The 27,217-nt window shown below is 33.9% G+C and overlaps 1 protein-coding gene across 1 annotated transcript in view; it reads right to left on the bottom strand.

Annotated features, from left to right (window-relative positions):
* Positions 1 to 6,181, bottom strand: part of TFPI (tissue factor pathway inhibitor) — a 50,644-nt gene extending 44,463 nt beyond the window's left edge. Inside the window, exon 1 of the mRNA XM_045818936.1 lies at positions 5,978 to 6,181. The gene's annotated coding sequence lies outside the window, so the exon portion shown is untranslated. The remainder of the gene's footprint in view (positions 1 to 5,977) is intronic.
* Between the last annotated feature and the right edge of the window lie 21,036 nt (positions 6,182 to 27,217).

Genomic DNA, 27,217 nt, shown 5'->3' with positions numbered 1-27,217 from the left:
TCACTTAGCATAATGCTAAACAATGCCCGATGTTCTGATATTAAAAAAATGAGTAAAATTTTTAGATTTTTAAAAATTATATCAAATATAAAGATAAAATATGAGAAAAATGAAGCAAAATATTTTGTATCTGATAAAGAAATTAATATTAGAAATGCAGGCTGATTTAAAAATAAAATCAAAACAACAACAACATAAAGCAAACCTCCGAAACTAATGCAGACTAATTGACTCTAACCATGCTTACTAAAGGATTGGCCAACCCACTAGGGAATCATTTCTTAGATTTGGCTCTTGGTTCAGGAAGTCATACTTTTGGGGAATTGCACAATGTAAAATTTACTAGTTTTAGTTACTGAGTCAAATCATAACACATATCTGTATTTTAGATTATGACAATTTAATTGATAAAATGTTACTCTATATCTTTTAGATACAAAAGTAGTTGTCAGGTATGATTTTATAAAGCAGGGAAGTGTCCTCTAGGAATATAGTGTGTTATAGACTGTTCTCTGTGTCAGCCTTACTTCTTACTGTTCCTCCTGTGAGAAATAAAAGCGAAAAACAATTCCACAGAGAGGAAAGGGTGAACCAGAGAGAAAGAGTGAATGTCTTCACGTTACAACCAAATAGCATACAACATGTGTAAATTAAGTTTATTAAAAAAAAAACAAAAACCAAAAACTGAAGTGGAGGACAAGGTCTACAATCACATACTGCTAGAAATAAAAGGCACTATAAGAGATAAGTACCTGGAATATCTCAGTTTTTTTAATGAGGAAACTGAAGTCCAGAAACACTTTTCTTCCTAAGTCCTGCATTTGCTTATTGGCAGAGCTTAGCCACAAGCACAGGAATTGTGACCATCAAGGAAAGGGCAACCTCAAGAAGATGCACTATTCTCCCAAATATTTTCTCTTTTTTTCCTCTAAAGTAAATTTCAGATTTTTTACAATCTATAGAAATGGTCATTTTGTCAAATCAAACTAGGGAAAATTTTTATTCTCTGTTTTGGGCCAATGTCCTATAAGTTAAAAAATCAAGAAATTCATCAATTAAAACAACTATTTTAATTTTTTTGTTTCCTTTTTTGAAGAGGAAAGAAATCTCTTTCTAAATAATAATAGGGAATATTAATTCTTACAGACATTTAAGAGAAGAATGGAGGACTGAGATATGGAGAAACAAATTAAGAAGCAATAAGGGAGAGAGAATAAAGAGATAATTAGGAAGTTAGGAATAGGGAATATGTATATAGGTAGACATATTTCTAAATATTTGTAAATAAAGTCCCAAAAGAATGTTATATATACTAAAACTACAATGAACAATGGGAAATAAAATAGAAACATATAATAAAGGAAATAATTTCAAAGGATTCCTTCTTATATGGTTGACCATAATTAATAAAAGTGTTTAGAAAGAAATGTATGCAATTATGTTTTCTGGATTTTTATAACTACATTTTTCAAAAGAAGGTGACATTCCTTTCTTTGAGTCATTTCACCTCTCCTTCACACGGTGGCTTTGATTCCTATACTAACCCAGTTTGTTTCAAAGCAAAGCTCGTCATCGCATGCTGTTTCCACTTTTCTCTCTAATTGGGGAAAAATAAGAGTAAAAGTTGGTATTATATATGCAAACCAAAATGGAGGTTTCCAAGAACACAGTTCCACTTAACTACTAATACCAATAGCTCCAAATGGAAGGGAATGGAAAAAAAATACAAATAAATATTTAAAAATTAGGTGTGAGAAGAGAAAGAAAAGATTGCATGCATTAACTGTGTCTCTATTATGTTTACTGTTCATATTAAGAAAGAGAATGATACAGAAAGACCTTTGGCTACTCTATTTTTCCTGCTTTTTGTATCCATTTTTCTATGTACTCATTATATTAAGATAGAAAAATGGTATTTCAGGAAAACCTCAGGGCTGGACGGTTTCACTGCACAATTCTACTAAACCATTAAAGAAGAAATAAGACCAATTTTTCATTAAATTTATAGAATATTTAACAGAAGGGAAGGAATACTTTCAATTTAATTTTGTGAGGCCTGAATTATCTCAATATCAACAAAAGAAAAAAGATGTTATGAATAAAATCATTGATCTGCAATACAACAATTCTATGTCAAAATATGTTCAAAGTTCCATCATGAAACAAATAGGAACATCTTTTTTTTAAAAAAAAAAATATAGGTATCCCAGTATTATAACATTTGTACTTTTATTCTATTAAGAAAATATGAAGAGATTATTGTGGTTCTAGAAATCTTCAAACTAAATTATTATTAATAGCTTCTATTAAACTTTTATTATGGTACAATAGATATAAAATAAAATTTGCTATTTTGATCATTTTTAAGTATACAACTCAGGGGCATTAATTAAATTCACAATGTTGTGCAGTCATCACCATTATGCCCCCAGCTTTTTATCACCCAAACCGAAACTTTGTGTTCGTGAAGCAAAAACTCACTATTCATTCCTTCCAGACTCAAGTAACCTCTAATCTTGCCTGTTCTAGATATTCCAAATAAGTGGGATTACACACTATTGGTTCTTTTTCAGTCTGGTTTATTTCACTTACATAATATTTTCATTCACTTTATGTTCATGTATATTTGAAACCAGTTGCATACAAAAGGATTACATATCATATTTGATATAATCATTTTGATTCATTTCCTAGAAGTTTCGGACAAAAATTTTAAACATATTATCAAAATTTTGCAATAAATGCTTTTATTCTGGAAATTGACCCCATTACTAAGACTGACTCCCTTTGTAAGCCTTGGGAAATGAGGAATGACGAGACGCTTAGAGATGGGTTATTATGGAGTTACAGGTGGGAGAGATGTTGTGAGACTCACAAATAGGGGAGATGCATTGAGGTTGGAGGAAGAGTAGTGGTATGGTCCTGCTGAAGGGTGTCAGTGGCACATTATGCTTATAGCATGAACACTACATTTTATCTGTGCCATATTGATTGATACTTTCCAATTCCTAATCTAATTAACAACATATGATATTTATTCAATCTATAAAAATGCTACCATCACATTTTGACTGGGGATTCCTTGAAATAAGTCCATGTACCTTCAGGGACCTGTGGTCTGCCAGAACAATTGGGACAGAAATAGTGCATCACTGGCACTCTGACTATGGACCATGGTGTCCTTTCACTCTTGTGTGTTTTTCAAATTAGAGAGAACATAGAATCCCAAAGGAAGGCCTGAAGAGAGAGTAACATAGCAGATTTGACGTAGGTCCAATGCTTTTTGTTATTGTTTGTGGAAAGAGGAAAGTGGAAATGATTAGGTCACTCTCAGCCTTTCGGTAGTTGAAGCTTAGGCTCTGGTTCCACGTGGCACCAGACATTCAGAGAAGTAGAAACAGGGTAAGGAAGAGTGGGAAGCCTGGGCTCCTAGAGATGACATATCACACCAAGAAAGCAGTCACTGAGGATCTCAGAGACTCGAGAAAGTTGACCTAGCATAAAAAGGACTCTGTGAAATAACTTGTACCCTTTCTTCATTTTGGTGAAATTAATATTCAGAAATAAGAACTTCAATAGTCACTTCATGTCTTGAATTCAGATTTCTCCTAATGCACATGGCAATGATCAGAAAATTATAGTATTGGTATAATTCTATAAAATCTATAATGCCTTTTGTCCTTAAGAAGTCAACTCTGAAAATTAAATTACTCAAGGTAATTTAGGTTTTAGGTGGTAAAAAAAAAGGAAAGAGCTTTTATTGAAAAATAGATGAATTGGATTGTAGTACAGTTCTCAGATCATGTCTCCATAGCAAAAAATAAATTAATGATATAATTAGCCCATTTTAATCAATGTTATAATTTAACTTATTTAATTTATGCTAATAAAGATTAAAAAACTGTTCTGAGTACTTCCATTACCTTTTCACTTTTGTCTATTCCACCTTTATTTATTTATCTGTCTGTCTATTTATTATTTATTTATTTATTTATTTATTTATTTTTATTTTTGGGTCTTTAGTTTGGTGTTTTTCTTCTATGAGGCAGAGATATAAGTTGAAGTCTGTTGTAAAAGTTTGTGACACTGAGTTTAATAAACTAACCTTTCTTAAAGCATCTATAGCACATTTATGGTTTTGTTAGATTGCTAGAGAATAGTTAAACCTTTTGAGATTAGCCTTTTTCCTCCGTAGTTTATCATCCTGTCCAATTATCATTTGAATTTCAATAATGTAGATATAACAAAAATTGAAAAATTAATTCTTAAAGGATGGAATAAACTACTGTTATGAAAATTATAGGTTAATACAAAAAATTTTCCATTTTATAGATTGCCATTTTTATTTTTTAATTTAGCAGCAATTGATGATTCCAGTTGAAATAGTTGTACCATCAACAAGTGAAGAAAGGCTAGAGCTATGGATAATCAATCAGACTGGCAAGCAGTACCTGATGGTATAATCCTTGCCACAGGAGTCACATTTCCCAAAAGAGTTTTGATCTAGTTATTAGAGGTAAAACAAAAGCTATTGGACTGTACCTTTAAAAAAGAATTCTCCAATTTAGCATGACTAATAGAAAGGAACCAAATAGTACTATAAATGTCATAAAGTTTCCAAACAAGATTCTATGGTTACCAGGAGACAAATCTAAGGATTTTAAAACTTTACTCTTACATCTATAAGGTTAATTATCTGTATTTAATACTTTTTCATCTCGGTTGGTCCCTTTGAATATTTTACATCATTTTATTAACCTATAGGCCCCAAATTAAATTTTTATACTCTAATAAATTTTCAAAAAGGTTATTCACCCTTTAGTTTAAGGAACAGATGAGATATAGATAAAATATGTTGAAATAATTATGCACTGGAATGATGAACTTAAAAGAATCTTACAACTGTTTTATGAAAAGATTTTGTTAGGTTAAAAAACTTTGCAGTAAGTCAAAATTGACACAACTGGATTTCTCTGACGTAAATATTATGCTTTTACACATGAAGAATGACTGTCTGACCTGTGTGTTTCCTGCCTGGGTTTGACCTTTGTGTTTATGTTATCATACATTACGCAAAGTCAATTTGTGACTAATTCCCAGAGCTCTGAGTTACAGTGTGGCTGTTGCTTATCTTTTTGTTTTTTTCTACCTGCAACTGCTCTTGGTCCTCATTTCTTGGTGACATTCTCATACAAATGAGCTTTTTTACACAATTAAACAATTGTTGTCTAGTTCTGATGTCATATACTTCCATATTATATGTTTTCCTTTGCTACCAAAAACAAAATTTCACAACCAACAAGAACCTGACAGTACATCAGGTAGGTATATATCTATTGCTTTAATTTACATAATCACCCTACATATAGGCTTGATTATATATTTTTATTTAAGTATCTTAGCATATGAGCTCTGGTCTTTGGGGACTTATAAAATATTTCCATAAAAAGATGTGTTAATGCTGGCATAAAATAATTTAGATTATAAGAATTCTAATGCTTATATCTCATTTTAAATATCATTAATTAATGGCAATGAAAAATTTTTCTTTAACATAAGGATCTTACTTTGTCTATTATATTTCTTAACATGTCACTAAATAATATTTAAAGATAAACCACATATTCAGAAAAGTTCAATTAAACAGACATAATTCATAAAGAATTGCCACTACAAGCTTAAAATTATAGAAAAGGCTACATATGACCCATTTCTTACAAAATTGTTTATAATTTTAAAAAAACATGTATTGCATATATGTTTGCTTAAAAACTAAATACAAACTTTTGAGCACTTAATTTTGCATTGCCATATACATTTACTTTTTTTACAGACAAAAGTCAATTTTCATTTTAGGGTTACAGACAATGGCCCTCCCCCACCCCTCTTCACGTCTCAATAAGTGCTGATTTCCCCCCTAAAAAAATAAATACACATTATTTCTCATGGGCTAGAGAGTCTTTTGCTAAGTACTCACATGTAAAATCTCTGAAGAAAGTTCTTGGAGAGATTTTTTCAAAGCGGAGTTGAGGTGGTTTTGTTTTCACTTCCAGGCATTGGAGACAGTATTTGTCTTTTGCACTTCGTTTTTTAATAGATCAAGAAACTGAGGGGAGGGGGGTGAGGGAGGGGAGGAGTGAGTAATGAAGGGAATGAAATCTGATCCTGCAAGCGGTGAAAGGGTGAGCCAGGCCTCTGCCCTAAGTCACTCCTGTCCCTTGGAGCAAAGAGAAGCCTCAGGGGCGGTTTCTGAGATCACAGGCATTTGGGAATGGCCAGGCTTCCTGTTTAGGTCCCTCCAACTCTTATTAGGATAATTTTGCTAAACTCCTCAAAAGCCTTTTTAAAAAAAAAAATTATTATGGAAGAATCTGCCAAAAGAAACTGCTTGCACTAGGATTTCAAATTCCTGTTTTTGAATACTTATTTTGCTTTCCAGGATTCTTTTTGTAATCAGTTAAAAAAAAACAACAACTTACCAGTTATATATTTTTAAATCATTATATATTTATTATTACATTGTTATTTAGTGAAATAAACTTTTTTGTAGTTTCTTATCTTCTTCAAAGGTTTTATTCATATTGCCAGTATATTTATGAAAAAAATCTGAGGGCTGTGGAAGTTCCTGCTCTGATTACAGAAGCAATGCCCTGTATTATCTATTGCAGAATGTCAGGCTATGAACCCTGCCTCAGTTAGTTGCTATATTTGCAACTTTAGTCAGTTATTTAGACTCTATACCTCATTTTCTGTTTCCCTAAATAATGAGAATAAAATGTCCTAGGTTGGATATAAGTAGTAAATGGAATGATGCATATAAGTATGCGTATACATATAAGTATATATAAAACAATTAAGATGCACCCACACACATAGCAAACCTTCAATAAATGGTTTATTGTTATTGCTTGTTATATTATTATTATTTTACACAATGTATAAATATTTTTAAAGATTTTATTTATTTATTTTTAGAGAGAGGGGAAGGGAGGGAGAAAGAGAGTGAGAGAAACATCAAAGTATGGTTGCCTCTCACATGCTCCCTACTGAGGACCTGGCCTGCAACCCAGGCATAGGGCCTGATTGGGAATCGAACCAGTAACCCTTTGGTTTGCAGGATGGTGCTCAATCGATTGAGCCACACCAGCCAGGGCCACAATGTGTAAATATTTGAAGAATTCACTCAGCATTGCCCTGTGTAGGTTGATATCATTGACATTAGCTCTTAATATTTTTACATGAAATTATGGTCATCTCAAGCTAACATCACTAGAGATTGCTTCAGATGGCAGAATCTACTTTGCAGTGAAGACTGAAGCAATTTGATTAGAAAACCCATTAGTTTCTTGTATTTTTCTACCTCAGATTCTGTCTATGACTTCAACTTTCCTTCTTTCCTCTGACTTTTGTGTGAGGAGGAACCTTTCCTCTTGTAAATTTTTGATATTTATTAGATATCTGGCACATAAATTATCTCCCTTAATTTTCATAACTAACTGAAGAAGATTGTTTCTGTACACTCATTTGACAAGTTTAGGAAGGATAAATGAAGTTTGAAGAGCTGTGATTCAAATCTTGTGGTTTGACTTCAGAGTCAGATGCTCAAATACTCCTCTCTGCTTCTTTCTCACCTATGTTGTAGATTTTGTATCATATTAATAGCAAAACTTTGCCATATTAATTATTACCTCACACCTGAAACTCAAGGACATTCAATGTTTCTTTTGTGACCAGATTATTTTTAAAAGTTGCTCAGTTTTAGAGTGAAATGGACATTGGTTACATTTTGGCCGACATACAAGCTCTGCTTGGGTAGAAATAAGTTCAGCCAATCAGAATTCTTTGTTTTTTCTATAGGAAAAAAAGTATATAGTAAGTGCCAGGCTTTTAACCAAAAAACGGAGATAAAAAGCTGGCAGCCGTAATAGTGTATGCAAGCTGATTATATGGAAAAAGTTAGTTGAGAGAGAAGGATGAAAAGAATAAATGAAAGAAATGCATAACTCCTGAAAGGGGAAATAGGGAAAAAGGAAAGAGCAAGATGGAGCAGGAGAGATGAGAGAGACTGTCTGAGCTCTGTAGTGGCAGCCCTTCCTTAGACCCAGTTTAATTTTTCCTGAGTACTCAAGAACATATATCCTTGTAATATATGTAATCCCTTCCCCCCAAATCATTTAAGAAATCTCTTTTTCTTGTAATGTAAAGAACCTTATGTGAAAGGGCCACAGCTAAGCTGAAATTCTTTTCGCCAAAATTATTGATTTCATACTTAAGCTGCCCTTGGCATTAATGAAAACTCTCCACCGCTGTGTTCCCATGGATCTTACACACACCTACGTATTTTTGTGACTAACGGTACCTGTTGGGACTTACGGTAACTGTTGTTAAGATAAGACACCGTGACACTCTCTCACTCAAGGACTCTGTGTATGAACTCAGATTTTCTCTCCCTGAGGCTTGAGTGAACTCCCTTTTGAGAACTTATTACTAGTTTTCCATTCTGTTGTATATAACTCAGTCTAGGTTATTTGGTTAAATTTTTTTCCTTACCAACATTTTGCCTATGTGACATTGTATCTTAAACTTCTTTGTATTAATCAGTATTTGGATGTTCCAGGTCCTCAACTAGTATGAAATAGTCTCCTTTCCATGTATCATCATTCTCTGTTAATTTCTTTCATTCCAACTCCAACACAATTTGAATAACATGCCAGACTTTTACTATGAGCTTATTGATTTCTTGTCTAAGAAATAAAAATAATCCTCTTTTTCTTTGCTTGCCCTATGTGTCAGGAAACATCTCCTAATTTTATCCATTAAGAATCTCATTTATTAAAATATATCGAATGTTTCAGTAAGCTCAGACAACTCTGTACAAGTGAGACAAATCTGGCAAGTTGGTTCCTTCATGACAGTGTGAGAAGAAAACGCAGTATTGCAGGATAGAGACCATCACAGTTGGAAAGGACATTAAAAACCAGATTATATAGAAGTATTGTTAAATACACAAAACAAGGTTAAATTGTATTACATCAAATCCTTGTTTCATTCATTTCTTTTAAAGAATGTGAGAGATTAAATATTTTACTATTTCATAATTCAACTGAATATCTTTCGCAGAAAGTGAGTCCTTGAGCTTCATTCTCTGTCTTAGTCGTCATCCTTTAATTTAGAATCTAAACTACCTACTGCTTGTAGTTAAATCCTCCAAAAGGAAATTCCCCAAATCTGGTAACAAATGGAAACAATTCACCTTTTTCTGATTTCATTTAAGAAATGAAATCAGAAAAATGAGAAATGGCATTTAGGTTTTAGCAAATTGTATTCCTTGAAACATGGTGTAATAGGTACGACATACACAACATGGCTACAAAATTTCCTCGGCACTTATTTCAACGCTGACAAGATTAAATTTTGTCCTGAGCCCATATTTTGGCTGACGTGAAAAATGTCACCTTTCCTATTCTAGGTAGTTTATTGTTTACTAAATTGCTAGTTGAAATTTGGTCACTTTTAGGTAAACCCAAGCAGTTCAGATATCTATGGTCCTCACTCCTTCCCTTCTCCTGGGCATCTTACCCCTTGGAAGTATTTGGGAAGGGCATCTGGCCCGCTGGCTGTCCTCTGTCCTGACCACTACCTGCTGAGGGCTCGTTCAGCCTGCTCGTGTGTATTACAGTTTGGCTGAGATTTTGGTACTAAAGTAGGTTCTTGAATTAGATCTGGGTTCTTGCATTAGATCTGTGTTCTTGCAAATTTAAAGCCACAGCTTCTGAGAATATCTCCTATCTTGTGGGTTGAAACATCCATTCAGCAAATGAATGAAACCTCTGCTCTTTGTTTTGTTCATAGCTCTATCTGCTCAGGATAAAGAGTAAGGAAAAAAATAAATGGAAAAAAAAACCCATATGTAGTTGTAAATCAAAACACTGCCAGCTATAGTTCGGTTGCCTTGTTTTAAGCCAAATTTGGAATTTTACTCACTTTAATAACAGTTGAGATGCCTACACACAGTATTAAGTATGAGACTGTAGTCAGAGTATCTGACTGATTTATATTTGGATAGCTTTTTTAAACCATTAAGTACCTCAATTTTCTTAATTTCTAAATAGGCATTTCCAAAAGTAATTTATCTCACAAAGACACAGGGACAATTAGATATATGTCAGGGAAAAAGACAGTCTTTTACTTATTTTCCTACTCCTCCCTGCATTAGATTTTATTATTTGCTTGGACACATTTGCTGTTGCTTCCTCTGGCTCCCTCATTGGTACTAGTGAGGAGACTGTATTTCTCTCCAATTTGATATCAGGCTTTGCTACATTAACTAGCAAAGTTCAGTTCTTTGAACTGAACTAGCTTCAGTTCAAAGAATACACAGATTTAAAAAACAAGCAACAGCTAAGTAGATTTTTATAGCTTTTGGAGAAATTTATTAATTTTATGGTTCTACAGCTTTTTTTAATTTTCTCTGTCAGAGGACTCTCATGTCCCACATAAGGGTTATCCTTTCAAACTGGATCACAATAAGGAAGAAATGGAGCACCAACACAGGGAGCCCAGAAAGATAATTGAAAATGAACTCTTTCTTGGTGAAAACTCTGTAGATTTTTGGGGTGGTTTAATATCAAGCATAACTGAGGCAGAAATGAATAGTATACTCCCTACCCACATACCTTCTTCCCTTGGAGATCTGTTGTCTTGACTGCATCCATTTTGTTAGATTACCTAACACTGGACACTGGACTAAATTGGACCCTTGGACCCACGTCCACTGTGTCCCTGGTACCTTACTTTCTTTTTCTTCCTATACACATCATTGCAGGATATGAAGTAATTTGGGGGGAGCATGCTTTCAGGAAATTTAGTGATGGTCAACTGCAGTATAAACAAATTAAACAATAATTGATTTGAATTATGTTGCAAATTAAAGTAAGTTCTTGTTAAGCAGTATAGCAATAAATACAGAACTTTCAGAAAATTTTTGGTCACAGGCAAGCTGATTTCATCTGTAAGAAAACAAATTCTCCTCAAATCAGGTTAAATCAAAGTAAATATAGACATAAAAGTTTAAACCCTGGAATCATTATGTTATTTTTGTTTAGTTCATATTTCTTATTAAAATAGTTCTTGCTAATTTTATTTATTTATTTATTTTTAAGATTTTATTCATTTATTTTTAAGACAGTATGGAAGGGAGAAAGAAAGAGAGCTAGGGAAAGATCAACATGTGAGAGAAACATTGATGGGCTGCCTCTCAGCCAGCAACCTAGGCATGTGCCCTGACTGGAAATCAAACCGACAATTTTCTGGTTCATAGGCTGGTGCTCAATCCACCGAGCCACACCAGCCAGGGCAGTTCTTACTAATTTTAAATGAGAATGGTCATTGAAAAATAGTGGTAACGGGTGAACGTGTGAAGGTCTAGTCACAGCTGAGGATGATTCAGTCCCCTCATGAGATTCTCCGCAGAACTCTGTCATTTTTTACAGGCAGATGCCTTGAGCAAGTTCTTTTCCATTATCAAACAGAACATATTTACTGAAAACTGTGAGGAAGCTAATCTTTGTATCATCTGCGCTTAGGCAATACATTTCACAACACAGCCATGTGTCACTTAACTGTGGGGATTTGTTCTGAGAAATGCGCCATTAGGTGATTTTCGTGTGCACAGGCTGCACGTACACAAACCTAGAGGGCATGGCCCACTGCACACCTAGACTATATTGTGTGCCCTTTTGCTCCCAGGCTACAAACCTGTACAGCATGTTTCTGTACTGAGTAATGTGGGTAATTGTACACAATAGTAAATATTTGTGTACCTAAAAATAGAAAACATTATAATAAAAATTTGGTACAAAAAATTAAAAATGGTTTATTGCATAGATCGCTTACCACAAATGGAGCTTGCAGGACTGGAAGTTGCTCTGCGTGAGTAGGTGAGTGAATAGTGAGTGGATGCAAAGGCCTAGGGCATTACCACACACTGATGTAGAATACACAAGCATCACCACAGACATGAGTAACGTGTTGCACTATGATGTTATGAGGGCTATAATGTCACTAGGTGATAGGAATTTTTCAGGTCCATTATAATTGCATGGAACTACTATGTTATACTGTATGCAGTCTGTCATCTACTGAAACATTGTTCTGTGGCACATGACCATGAATTACTGCTACTTATTGGTATATATTTTTACATGTAATATCCAAGAGGAAAAATAAAGCAAACTGAATTCCTACCTATTTCTTTCTGGATTTCTAGGATTAGGTATTTTATTAGGTAGCACATGAGATTAGTTACAACGTTCACCTTCATTAATGTGTTTTTTGTAATTCTTATTTAGTGTACTTTTCTAACTCCTGTGAGAATCAGAAAGTATATCTGTGTTTCTAAAGCATGAATAAAGAAATAAACCCTTTCACTTTTTATTGATGAATAATAGGGGTTTCTTATATATCTACCTACTAGTAACAATTGTTTTTAAAAGTACTGTACAATCTTAGGTCAAAATAATTGGTCTGCATTATCTAGCATAATTAAAGTAATATTCCCACTGTATTTTGTATTGTTTTACTTTTATACCTGGAGCAAATTTTAGGAGAACAAAATCGAAGCAGAAAGTGTTGGGAATAGTGAGTTAAAACCATGTTATTTAGAACATACACATTTAAATACATTAAAAATACATATCTCAAAAATTGTTGAAGCAACGCAGGATATTTAGTTTTAGAAAGAAGAAGTTGTATATACTATCTTAAAGCATTTAGTAGGCAGTTATGTAGAAAAGAAAGTAAATATAATCTATTTTGTTCCTGAGAAAATATTTAGGTTAATGAAAATATTGGAGATGTAGGTTTTTAGCTTAAAATCAGGATAACTTTCCTACCAGTTATAGTTATAAAATATGGGATAAGCTGTTTTCTCATAAAGAGTGTACCCTTTCCTGGAAATAATGAGGCAGGGAGAGTGATGTTAATCTAAAATACAGATATTCTACCTCTATTTTTCTTCAAGAGAAAAAAAGTACACTCTGTTTGTGCACCCGTAGGTATATGCAATGATATCAAGTAAAATATTTTTGTAAGAATGTAAAACTGAAAACAATTTGAAAATCAACCAACATGGAATATAAAAATACATTGTGGCATAATCATTTGGTAGAATACAACTTGAAAAAGTAGATATTCATGAATATGTACGAACATAGCCAGAACTAAAAAATTAATCAGTAAGTAAAAAATGCAAAATCAAGAATAACGTCATTTACCTAAGATTGGCAATACATAAAAAATAATACTATATATTAAGTAAAGATATATATGTAGTAAAAGGACACACAGTTATGTTAGTTTGTTGATCTAGAAAAGAAAGAAGTGGAATACAACTTGGAAAGGCCATAAAAATTAGTACAACTTTTAACTGTATTTGTAATATTTTATATATGAATACTACATAAATACTATATATTTATTTAAAATACTATATAGCATAATATACTTTTATAAAAATACATAGAAATATGAAAATGTCAACATTGTTTAGTTATAGATGATCATTATTTGGATTTTGGTATTTTATTTCTTGTACTGCTTCTTGATTCCAAATATTTAAATTAAAAATAAATTAGAATATATAACAGCAACAAAAATTAGACAAAAACCGTTTTTACTGTTTATTCTGTCCAAAGTGTTTAATTTTAAAAATGCTAAATTCTGCCTAAAAGAAAGTAAAATAACAGTTTTCACACCAAGGTGATATTTTTTAAAAAGTAAGTTCTTAAAACATTATTTTATTTGATCATTTTCATCAGAGCATGAGTAAAGCAGGTAGTCCTTTATTTTTAGGAAACAAAACTGTTCTCTTTTATAATATAGTTTTCAAAGCCAATGGGCATGAAGGCAAAAAATGTCTTTTCTGGCTAACTGCACTAACAGCTTTATAGAATCAATAACTATTAAGTGTTAATATTGTACCTATGTGAGACTAAAAGCACTCCTTGTAAATACTCTGATTTTTCTTTTCTATAGACTTTCTCACAAAGCGGGTGACCATTTTTAGTGAGACGTGGGAATCTTAACACACAGCTCTCTTAGCTGTGTCCCAAGCACGAATGGCGACATGTCTTCAGAACTTCCCTCTGAAAGGGAGCTTCTTTTTGCCTCCATTTTCTTTTTCTCATGAAGAAAACAAACAAATAAACTTCATTTGGGGGTAGGGCTCCCTTACCCTTTATAGATAGAAACATCCACTCTTTTTAATGTGAACTGTGTGACCCAATAAACTGAAAGCTATGATAGCACTTGGCACCATTTTAAGGTTTGCAACATTAAGCATAAACCTTCTAACCAATATTTTGCTGCTCAAGAGAAAGCACAGACAAGAAATTTATTTATTTTCTTTTTTGTGTGCTTTTCCTCTTCTATGAAGACTAACGTGGATTTGAGGTGTCCAGGAAACAAAACCCCTTGTTTCTTTTTCTTTCTCCCCAACTCTAGCAGAACTACACATCAAAACAGGCCCTTCTTGTCCAGCTTGTTTTCTTGTCCTATCTGGGAACTTGAACAAGAAAAAGTCCAGATAGAAAAAGCTAGCCTCCTGTGAGATGAATTTGATCAGTGGTGAGAAAAGCCTCTAACATTTGCCCAGTCTCTCATCCCAGGTTCTGCCATGTGTAAAGTGCACCCAATGATGAGGAATGCATTTGTCTTGCTCGCTCGCCATATATTCTTTTAAAATTCAAGTTTTGTTAGAAGTAGTATTTTATCTAACACAAAATAAACAAAGCCATTAGGAACAAAAACTCTTCTGCTATTTAAGGATTTTAACTAAATGAACTCCTTTGATTTTTGCACCAACTCTATGATAGCACATAGGGTGTTTAAATAACTTACAATTATGAAATTTAACTACAGAATCCTTGAGCTTAACAATTTTGCCATGTGTCATTGTGGTCCCATTACATTATTTTAAAGACTGTAGTAGATCCCTTTTTTTATTACAGTATGAATGGGGTTAATATAGAAATATGTAAAACCTTGGGTGAGACACAAAGAGAGGAAAGGACATGGAAAAGAGAAGCAAATGGCTGAGAGTAAGGGAACAGCCCTGACCCTGAGGGACATTAACCCACTCTGAGCTCACGTGGGTTCCAGCAAATGATCTCTTTCTTCAGATTAATTGCCTACACCCCCTTTCAAAGGGTGTCAAGTCTCAGAAGGCAATGGGAAGGAATAATCTGGATGTTAGTGTTTCTACGTCATTTAGGACCCTGCTTGCTTCTGCATTGGAATGTTGAGATTTGAAGTTTATATTTTTAAAAATTTTGTTATTCTTTAGTCATCCAGGCTATATTTACTGTGCTTCTATTTACTTTCTATACTCAAAAAGTTTAGGCTCTTAATTGTCTGGTCCTTTCATTTTAATTATTTTGTAACACTGTTTTTATTAATTTATTATTAGTGGTACTATATTAATGTACATATAATGAATCATGTCCATCTGTGTGAATGCAGCATGGTGTAAACCAGGCAAGTTTGGTCTTTATTTACTTCAAGTTTATACAGGAACCAGCCCTCTAACGCACCCCCCCGGTATAGAGTATTCTTCCCTTAACCACAATGGAACTCAGTGACTCGAATATCATTATAATGAATAATCAGGCACACAGACAAAACTTATTTTCAATCTCAAGCTTACCTCTACTACCAAGACAGACACTGGCAAATTGCATGAAAAGTGCTTTCTCACACTGCAATATTTCATTCTGAACCTTCCTGAAACATCATATGTAAATATGCCTATTTTTAATTCCAACTCCACTACCATATAATTTACATATCATGTTTGAGCGGTAACTACTTAAGGAGTCCCACTTAAGGACTATAATTTCATTTCTGAGTTCTGAAGGCAAGCAGTCAATCAAAAGATTTCTAGATGTCTATTTTGGATTATCTTCCACTAGAGTGAAGGCAAGCAGTTACCTTCTGACAGATTATCTTGATCTGAAATTTGAATGTCACTGATGATGTCATCAGGCACTCAGGTAAACTCTGCAGTATTTGCAGAACATCAGTCTCTGAGATTATTTAAGTATCATCTGTTGTGACAGTTTCACCGAAGTTTATATCAAGTCATTTAGCTGCAACTTGTAATTGCAAGACTCAGAAAAAGTTTCAGTTCCCAATTATTCCAAGGCAAAGGATGGGAGAAAAAGGAAACAGTTAAGAGGATGTAGCCAAATATTTAAAAAGACTAGAAAAATTCAGGATTCAGTCCAGTTTATAGGTGAAAAATAAAACTTTAAAAACTAAACTAGAATCTAACTTTCACTACGGTGTATTACATTTTCTATTAAAACACAATTTCTCTTTCTAAAATCACTTTCACTTTTATCAAAGATAACTGAATTAAGCCTAGTTTATTGCATAAGTTTCAATAAATTTAATCTGAGTGTTTGCATACATACCTTAATAGAACAGAAAGATGTTATTCATCTGGCATTAGCAGAGCAAACACTATATCTCTTTACTAGTTTTTAACAACTTTGAGATTTCAAACTCAAACTCTTGACAAATTTTGTAACAGGTAATATGAGCTTATTTTGTAAACCTAAATAAAATAAAAATACTATATTCAACATTAATAACTCTAAAAGACAGATCTATTTAGCCAAACCAAACCTAAAGTAGCTTAGTATCAAATTTTTCCCAGTAATATGATCCTAAAAATCAGTCGAGTTATGTTCTGCTATATTTCTTAATTTATACAACTGCTTAGTTTCTTTAAGTCAAACATATTATGACCTACTAATACCCTATATCATTCTATGCATAAATATATATCCCAAACATAGATATATCACAAACATAGATCATAAACAGAATTACTAATAATTGTAGGAAAAACACAAGACTTTTCAATTGTTCTTGACAATTTTGAGGACTGTAGAAAAGGAAAAGTGGCTAAGGCACAGGAGGTAAAACTGCCCCTTTTCAAAAAAAATCAAATTACACTTAAAAAAAAATCAGCATCCAATTTTGTTGAATTCTGGATCACTTCTTAAATCTTTTAAAACCTGTTCAAACATACCAAAGCTCATGAACTTATACCTCAATTACCTTTAACATATTTCTACCATGTTGGGAAATCTTTCATTTTACCTTCTGCCTTTTTAATTTCTCTTGTTAATTAATCTGTTTATTTTTTACTTAATGTTTTATTTTTATTATTTATGCTGTTATAATTGTCCCATTTTCCCTCTTTGCCTCCCTCCACCCAGCCAGCCCCCCACTTCCATAGTCAATGCCCACACTGTTGTCCATTTCCATGGGTCCCTCTTAAGTGTTCTTTAATCCCTTCACCTTCTTTCAAACAGTCCCCACTTCTCTCCTCCCCTCTCACAGTTGTCAATCTATTTAATGTTTACATTAGCATCTGTAAGACTCGTAGACACTAAATAGTACATTTTAAAGCCTTAAGATTAGTTACACTTCTCTGTATCTATTTCTGTTAAATGTTAAGTACCCATAAAACAGTTGTACTATGAGAGCTCTACAATGATTTCTAGTTTACAAGTATTTTTTTTCCAATTCAAAATTAGTATTGTCTGGCCAGTAATGATGGGATTTTAATAGTGATGCAAATCAATAGGCCTTTTATAGCTTAACCGAGGAAGCATAAAAGTCTTACAAAAAGAGGTGCAAAGCCCTCATAGACCTGAAGGTTCACAGCATAGACCCCAGTTGCACAGGTGGTGAGGATGGTGGAGCGCATATGGTGTCTCCATGCTAGAACAGTGTTTGAAACACTTCCAGCCACAAACCTGCTAATTTGTGGCACTGGACGCATGCTACTGAAATCACAATTTCTTGCACAAACAAGTATAAAGGTTTAGATGACAAAGAACCCTTATGGGCTGGCGCCCCTATGACAAACTCTCCTGAGATCTGGTATAACCTGACTAGGAGACATCAGGAACCCCAATGTATGCCACTGTCCTTCAGGTGTACCCTGGTAAGGGTAAATGTGCCTTCCAGATGGTAGAGACTAGAGAAAATATTTTTGCTGGTCACAAAGTCAAGCTCTAGGGCATAGGAAAAGCCAAAATAAAAATCTCATTCAGTTTTCATATAAAAAACCTCCAGCAAAGGTTTTCTGAATGGACACCTGCCTGGAGAGAACCATTCAACTCCCGATGAGGCTGACTCAAACCACAGGCTTAACAGGGAGGCTATGCCCTATGGCATTTTCTTCTGATGACAAATGACATCAAAGACACATAGCCATAGAAGAAAAGTAACCATCTCTGGCAGAGAAGGACTGATAAACCTGAGTTGCAAGACCCAATAACCTAATTTCACAAATATTGTTTAATGCTAATATAAATTTACAAGAGAGAAAAAGACCCTCAACATTTCCACTTTTTGTCAACACCACGGATAAGTGTGCAGAGGGCTGCCAGGGTAAGATGCTTCCCCTCTCTGCTGGCTGCGGTGAGGCATCCCTGCCTCTCAGCTGCAGCAGGGCAGTGCAGGGAGCAGAGCTGTCCCAGCCAGTAGTTCTCCTGGCACAGCTTGTCAGAACTAAAATAAAACTTGAATACTTTTCCTACCCCCTTGTAAGTTCTTCTACCTGGGCTAATAATCAAATTATCAAAGATTATTAACAGGAGAAAACAAAATTTTAATATAAGTGCATAGGTGTGAGAAATCCAAACAAAGTGAGGCAAAAGATTGTCGGGCAAAGAAGAAAAGGGTGGGAGGTCAGGGTATTAGATTTCAGAAGTGAGAACGGGTGATGTAAAGGTAATGAGGAAGAACAAAACCTACATACCAGAAAGATTCCTGTTAGGCAACTTAGAAACAAAGGGACACAAAGGTAATCTTGCCTACAGGTTTGGAGCCTTCCTGACTAATACTAGGGTGAAGATTCTTAAAGTCGTCAAGCCAAGGCTCTCTTCCTAAACAGGTTTCTCTGTCCCAATCAGTATCCTGGGCAGGAGTGGGAATGAGGTCAAAGACCCCTTTCCAGACTTGTTTCTTAATAAACACCTTAAAAACAATATCCCCCAAAACAGCTTCAGGATGGGAAAACTTTGGTTTTCTTGAGTTGTTTAGAAAAAAAGGCTGTTCAGGAACTTCATGTGAAAGTCCTGTGTCTTCCCTCTAATTTATATAAAAATGTGTTTTTTTATTTTATGGAGGTTTTCATTGATTGTTCAATGTCTCAAATGTGAAGACAAATTTTTATTCATTTTATATCTTGATTATTTTCTTAAATGTTTTTAGATTAGAATGTCATTGAAAGATATTTTTATATCAATTTCTAACCATTTGAACTTCACAGTATATGACAGTATTCCTTTGATGACTCATTTTTTTTTCTGTTAGTTTCACAAGGCAAAATGTTAATCTGCTGTACACTGAGAAACAGTAGGGTTAAATGTTCTTTTTTATTAAACATTTAGTTTTTCTTTTGTGAATCGCTAGTCCTGTTCTTTGTGCAATTTATATTTTGGTGTGTGTATTTTTTTATTGACTTTCACGAGTTCCCTGATTTTTAGTATCCCAGATTTTTCTGTTTTTTTAACCTAAAATTGAGATGAAGGCTAAACTACTATTTATTTTAATTCATTAAAATATACATAATATTTCTAAAATCTCATTCAAAGAAACAAATGATTAGTTTTTACTTAAAAGGCATGTACATATTATGTATGTATGTGCATATATATACATGTATGCATAAAGGATAAAATGAAATAACAAGTAAATCTATAGGATAATGGTAACAGTAATGATGATAATAAACTTCATTATGCACTTATTTCAATACTTACTGAAGGGAACCAAAATTTTGCCACTCTGAAGCAGCCCGTTTGTGATATTGATTTTAAGCTATTTTTTAAGAAACTAAACTCAGAGAGAACCTTTGATCCTACCCCCTATCCTGCCCAAGAGACTCAGACAGAGAAACCTGCAATATGGTTGTTTGTATAAATTCAATAAGAATCCATTCTGTTTATAACCATACACAACTGGAAACTGGATACATTTACCAAGACTTGAACTGAAATGTCATGTTTGAAAGAGACATGCATAGACTCATATGTCACCAGAAAGCTTTAAGGAATTGAGATTGACTTTGGAACCAATAAAATCCCCTTGGAAAAACAGCCTGGTACCTTGCTTACATAATTCACAACAATCTTGTAAGGTAAGGAACAAAGGTTGTTTTTTTGAGGGAGATGGTAAAGGAAGAACCACAAGACATTTTGGGGGATCTTGAGAGCCTGAGCGATTCACCCATATTTATAGGTATTGCAGATGAAATCTGATGGGAATTACGAGGCTTGGCTTCTTAGCTTTGATGGGCTAATTCAAGTTCAATCTGATGATTATTTATGGAAGTTCAACAAATCAAATTTTAACTTAATTTAATTTATTGATTGATTTGAAAAATTAAGAGAGAAAGAGAGAGATCGATTTGTTGTTCCACTTACTTATGTATTCATTGGTTGCTTTTACTTGCCCTGACCGAGGACCAAACCTGCAACCTTGGTGTAGTGGGATATGCTCCAACCAACTGAGCTACCCAGCCCCTTGAACAGAGCCCTATGATCAACTGTTATCCTTGTGTTTATGCAAATAATCCAACCAAATTTAAATAAACTAGACTTACAAATAATCAGTCAATAATCAGTTTTAATTTGGCTATCTTTGATAAAAATGAAGGTGAAAATAGAAGAAAAATGGTGTTTCAACAGAAACTATCATACATAGTGTGGATGTTAGATTCTAGTTGTTAGTTGTCTGTAAAGTTTTATTTTTCACTTACAAACTGGACTGGATGATAAATTTTCCTACTTTTCTTGTATATTTGGCTACAATCCTTTGGTCTAATGTAGCTTTTATCTCCCATCCTTTGGAAATTATGAAGAACTGAAACTCTTGTTTTTTGAGATATGTCAACTTCAGAGAAATCACCACAGCCGTTCCTGCTTAAACAAGTCAGTGACTGATGGTATGTACATAAGCCACACAGAGAATTTTCCTGAAAACCTGATAACATCATCAGAGACATTTAAATTGCAGGCCAGAAATACCGATCAGATTGTCAGTGCCTGCCTTCATTCCAGCAAAACTTCCCCGAGCCCTACATCTGAAATTCTCCTCAACTGAGAGCTTTACAGATTTCAAAAATGATTTATAATTTGCTCTGATCATTAACCTTTTTTAAAAAAATAGACATATCCCTTATTAAATACATGATTGTTTGCTTTTATAATATTGGCCTCTCTTTGGGAACCCACTTGCATTACTTCCTCTTGAAATGAGGCTCAGCAATTTACTTCAACTGACTTATTCCCAGAACTAAATAATTGCATCCATGAAATATGGAGCAATCTACCAAGTGAGCTTCTGGAATGTAAAATTTATTTAAAGCTTTAAATATGAGATTGAAGGGAACCAAGTTTTGCCACTCTGAAGCTGTCACTGACAGGGACTGGACCAAGGCAGGTCTGCGCTGGCATGTCTGGAATGTGTAGGTTCTCGACTTCATGTGGAAAATATTTCATGACACTAGTCTAGGTGATTTTGACAGTACGTCTGTTAAGAAAGAAGAGGCAAGATTACAGTAGCAGCAGTGAGTCTAGACTGAGCTGCCTAGATGCAGAAAATGTATTATAGTTACAGAGGCAAAAGGAGAGTCCTTACAGACAGGTTCAGGAAGTTAGCCAGGGATGAGCTGCTGCTGCCCGCAGCTCCCCTTATTGCAAGTCTCATGGGGACCCTTAGGATTTAGGAGAAAGAGAGTAAAAGTACAAGCCTGAGAAAAAGAGGAGCGTGGGCATGCTCCAAGGAGAGAATATTCTTGGTCCTTCTTCTTGAGGGCTCTCATCTTTCTTCTAAAGGTTTAGGAGAGATCTCAGGGGAGGGTCTTAAAAGAATATTCAATAGCTTTCCAGGTGTGTTGTTTCCAGGTATGTTGAAACATCAAAATGAGCATGTAAGGGAGTTTAGGATTATTCTCTGATCAACTTCACTGTTTTACTTTTACCTTGTGCTTGTCAGGCTCTAAATGGGTTTTTGTTATTTATTCCCCCAACTTCATCAGTTCTGGAGTTTGCCTGACACTAATTACACCGAATGGGTCTATGTTATTTTTTTCCCCTTGACTGGGGTGATTTAAGCTACTCACTCTTGAGTTGGGGAGGAGAGATATAAACCATCTGCTCCTAAGTGTCCTTGGTTAAGAAAGGTAAGATCGTGCAATTTATTAGTAGGGTATTAATTGCTTGGTCATGTTTAATTATCTTGTCTCAGTTACTCTTATTTATTAAAAAGCAAGACGGAAGGAGCCTTTGACCATCAACCCTTTCCTGCCTTGTAGATTTTAACAGAGAAACTTGCTTTAGGGAAGGAGCCTCTGCTTAGTCACCTAAAAGCCTTTCTGCTGACAAGAAGACTCAAAGACCATTGGCTAGATGCCTTCGTGTACCATTGTTTCTGAGCTACCTAGCAAGAATTTTCCTGCCATGTCTGTTCTGCTCTTCCTCAATACCTGTAAATCACCCCTTCTCACTTCTGAACTCTAATACCCTATTCCCCTTTTATCCTTTGTCTGAAAATGTCATGTATTTCATGTTGCCTCACTGCCTTTGGAATGTTCATGCCTATGCAAGATCTCCATGCACATGTGTTAAAAACTTGACATTCTCCTGTGAATCTAGATGAACCTGGAAGGTGGCAGGAAAAGTATTCATATCTTTAGTTCCCCCACCACTATTCTGTTATATCTTTTATAAATAATTATTTTAATCCTTAAATAATAATTGAAAGTAGCTATTGTCACTATTTTAAATTAGAACAAATCTGAACATTGGAAAGCTTATTCAATAGGGCAGAATTTAGCACCTACAGATAGTAAATTCCAGTTCATGGTGTAAAACTCAAATCTGTACTAATCCAGTGTCTATAATCTTTCCAGTGATTAGAAAGTAGAGTGGAAATGCCTAGAATCACAAAATTCACTTCCTGTCCTCCCTCCTTTTATCATGTCTTATCTTTCTAACACAGAGGACTGAAGTAAGAAGTATCTGGTTGGCTGAAGTGTTTGTTTGAGTGGAATAAAATTGAAATGTAGTCAAAATTGTCAGAAATAGCAAGGAAACAGCAGTACTATCTTCCTTCAACTTGATTCTTTTTCTTGCTCAGAGAACATAAAAATATTTCTGACTAACTACTGCCCTCTCTTGACAACATGTTATACATGTTATATATATGTTTTTATTTATGTTTTAGGAGTTATTTAATGGTAGGGTTACAAAAATCTCATCTGTAAAGATGAATAATAAAGTCCCAGAGAATTGAAGTGCCTTGCGTAAACAGCTCTGGCTGGTTAATGAGAAGACAGAATGAGACCTCGGCTGCCATGGCCTACCATCAACCTGTTATTACCTACATTAAAAAAATGACTTTTTTTGCCCAGTGATATTTTTAATTCTATGGGTCTAAAAAACAAAATTTACAATATTCAGAGGAATTCAAAAATATTCTATATTTTAAAAGTTTAAATTAAATATTTGTCAAGTTTAAAAATAAATCATACAGCACAGAAAAGTGAGACAAGGGAAAGAAATATCTTTTCCTCTCCACCTGATTCCACTCTTGGAGGTTGCCACCTTTAACTATTTTTTTTGTCATTCTAGAAATTGTATATATGCTTATTTTTTATTGAGCTGCTGTTCTCCATCTTTATAAAAATTTAAAGATATTTTTTACAGTTTATTCCATATTATCACTCAGAGATATAACTTATTTTTTTTTAATATGGCTTCCTTTTATTGACATTTTTGAAGATTACAGGCAAGTTTTGAATGTCCTTAGTTTAGGTGTGCCTGATATTCCCTCGTAATTAATTTAGGTTGTGTATCTTTTCTTGGGCTGGTCTAGTGTCAGGCAGTTTTGTTCTCAATTCATTCCATCAAGGGGCTCATAATTTTGGTGTGCCTCATTACTGATGAGGGGTATGAAGTTTGATCACCGGCTCAAGGTGTTATCTGCTGGCTTCTCCATTGCAAGCTACCCCATTTTTTTGCTTCTCTGCACAGAAAGAATTTGAGTGGCAGAAGTGCTCAGCTAAGGTACAAAATTAAAATAATTACCTTGTCAAATCCTTTCTCTCAGGTAGCAGTAATAGAATAGGTTTTAGATGCTAATTATTATTTTCCCAATACTGGTGATTATTCATTTTCTGACTTCTCATTTAATTTCAATTCCTCTTTGTGGAGGAAAACACAAATTAATAAGGTACTTGCAACAGTTGTACATGGAGTGTCAGGAATGTCTTGGTACATTAAACAATTTGTGTAACTGAAATTTGTTATATGCAGGTCTATATGTAACATGCAAAGTGTAATAATAATTCTTTACATATACAACTAGATGAACACTGAACAGCAGAAATACTAGACAGTTTTATTTTTCTTAAAACATTTAACAAGACAGTCAGATTTTATAAAATTATTTGAAATTTCAGTCATGTAAATTTTATTTTAAATTTTGATATTCATTAAAAATGTGCACTTTTCATTGTATTTTTAAAAATAATTATGAGTGCTTTAGGAGAAAAGGTTTTTTGAAACCATGAAATTTTTAAATGTTAATATTTGCTTTAGTTTATATTTTGGACAAAATATTGTAAATTACATACACTTGAGGTAAAACAAAATTATGTGACAATCTTGTTTATAACAAAATTATTAGATGTTGATTTTTATTATTTATTATTATTAATTTGCTGAGATGAAATCAAGAAAGACTAATGGTATGAGGTAAATATATAAGTAATTATGAATTATGTATGTATTTAGTTCATTATTCACCTAAGCATTACTGGATAATTAACCAAACACCCAAATATGCACAATAAAAATTCAATTGGTATGACTTGGTAGGCTTTCAACTTTCAGCCATAAATATTATGGCTTTACAATGTGTCATACAATTTTATCTTTATGGAGTATATTGGTTTAAGTAGTATTAAAAATTTTATGTAATAATTTGCAAACTTAATAACTTTTTTAACTATTTTAAACTTTTTATTTATTTTTTTCTCTCTTTTTTTATTTTAATCATTGTTCAACTACAGTTTTCTCTCTTTTACTCCCAGTCCAGCCCACCCCAAACTTAATAACTTTTAATATTTAACATACAGTCTTCATAAAGCCTCGATGCTTCCTACTTTACTATAATACAAGCAAAGAATTTTTTTAAATTTTATTTTAATTGTTGTTGCAGTACAATTTTCTATCTTTTACTCCCATCCTGCAAAGAATTTTTTGAATTATCCATTTACTAAATATTGACAACCTATTACATGGAACTATTGTGACATTAACAGTAAACAAACCAGATAAACATTCCTGTTTTCCTCTACTTACATTTAGTACATTTTGAGTACATTTTTCAACATAGACGTCAGGGGGCATATTTTGGAATATGACATCGCTTTTGCCCATACAATGGCACACACACACTGTGCCAATTTTCTTTGTTGGCATGACAAATTCCAACTGAATTCATATGTGGTTTTGACTACATATGCAGTATGTAGTCATAACTGCAGATGGATTTATCGAAAGACTTGGAGAAAAAGTCTGGCTATGGGGAAAATGTTTATGAACAAAAGAAAGCAGAAGAATAGGAAAATGTCAGTGCAGCCAATAGTATCCTCAACATTTAATAAGTAGAATTGAAAAAAGAAAGAAACAAGGATGTATAAATTTAAATAGAGTGTTGTATCAGGTCAGAGTGGTATTGTAGCAAGGAAGCAGAATAAACTCGATGAACTGGTAACGCAGCCTGTAATAAGCAGCCATGAAGCCCATCCTCTGTATGCCCATGGAAACAGTGACAAACAGCTGCTCTCCGTTTTGCCCACACAGAAAAGCAAGGTTAATTAAAAGTACTGTACTTGCAAATTCAGTTCCATTAACAGCAAAACCAATTCAGGAAAGGTTATTTTCACGGCGTGATTTTTTTCTGAGCTCCATTAGGACTGTGTCAGATCCACATATTAGTGATTCACAAGACAGCTTAGAAAGCGGGGCGCCTGCCAAAAGCCCACCTGAACTGAGAAGAATATATTTCTACTTCTTTGACAACAGCCATTTTGTTCTCTTTTGATGTGGAAGTCATTCAGGATCCAGGGGACATTCATCATAATCAAAATCAGACAAAACAACGAAAGCAGAAAGACAGTATGAGTTTTCATTCTTGCACAAAACTTTAAGTAGTGAGATGCATAAATGACAAGAGCAATGTAGATTTTTCATGTTTACTTTCATGTCACAGAGTGTACCTTTTCTTTCACAAAAAAGTGGTAAACTGAGTAATGCATGATATTTTAGGCTCTGAAAACTATATGTCACTCAGCATAGAAATAATCTTCCGTGTTAACATTCCTTTATAGCAAACGGGTTGGAGTGCTCTTTTCCATCTTGAATCATTCCCCTGATAATGTGTTCTAGTTGTGTTTTGTGGACAGCCTTTGCCACTCACAATCGATAGGGCCCCAAATTCATTTCACTTTGTCCAAATGACCTGAACTCCAATCCATCCCACAGACTCTCTTCCACTGTAGAAGTCATCAATATCCATAAATTGAGATTAAACTTTCCCATTTGTGATGTTGTACATTGTTATATATGATATTTCAACACATAATTTATACAATTTTTTTAGAAAATGTAGATAAATAATATTCTACTCTTTTGCAATTTTCTTTTTCACACATCACTATGCTTCATATATTTATATGTGTGTGTGTGTGTGTGTTTACATGTATGTGTGGCCTTACTTCCTTTACTTTAGCTATGGTATAGTATTCCATTCATTAAAAAATGCAGTGAATTTTTCTACTCCTCTTCTGAGGAGCAGTGAATTTGATTAGTAGCCCGTGCTTGTTTTTGTTTCAGAGAACATTCTCACACACGGCAGCTTTTCTAAATGTAAGTGTGTCTTCAGGAGAAAGGTGTGAATGGAGTTGCTGGGTTCCACTGTAAGCAGCAGTTTTGTAATTGCACAAGGTGCTGCTAAACTGCTCTACAAAGCAGTCTCACCCCAGCACTGCATTATCTCCTCACATCCTTGCCAAAAAGCATTGTCATAATTTTTAATTGCTGCCTGATTGATAATTATGAATAGA

The sequence above is a fragment of the Phyllostomus hastatus genome, unplaced genomic scaffold (genome assembly GCF_019186645.2).
Source record: "Phyllostomus hastatus isolate PE091 unplaced genomic scaffold, TTU_PhHast_1.1 phas_contig_1, whole genome shotgun sequence".
NCBI lineage: Eukaryota > Metazoa > Chordata > Mammalia > Chiroptera > Phyllostomidae > Phyllostomus > Phyllostomus hastatus.
This window is presented reverse-complemented; position numbering and strand designations above follow the sequence as displayed.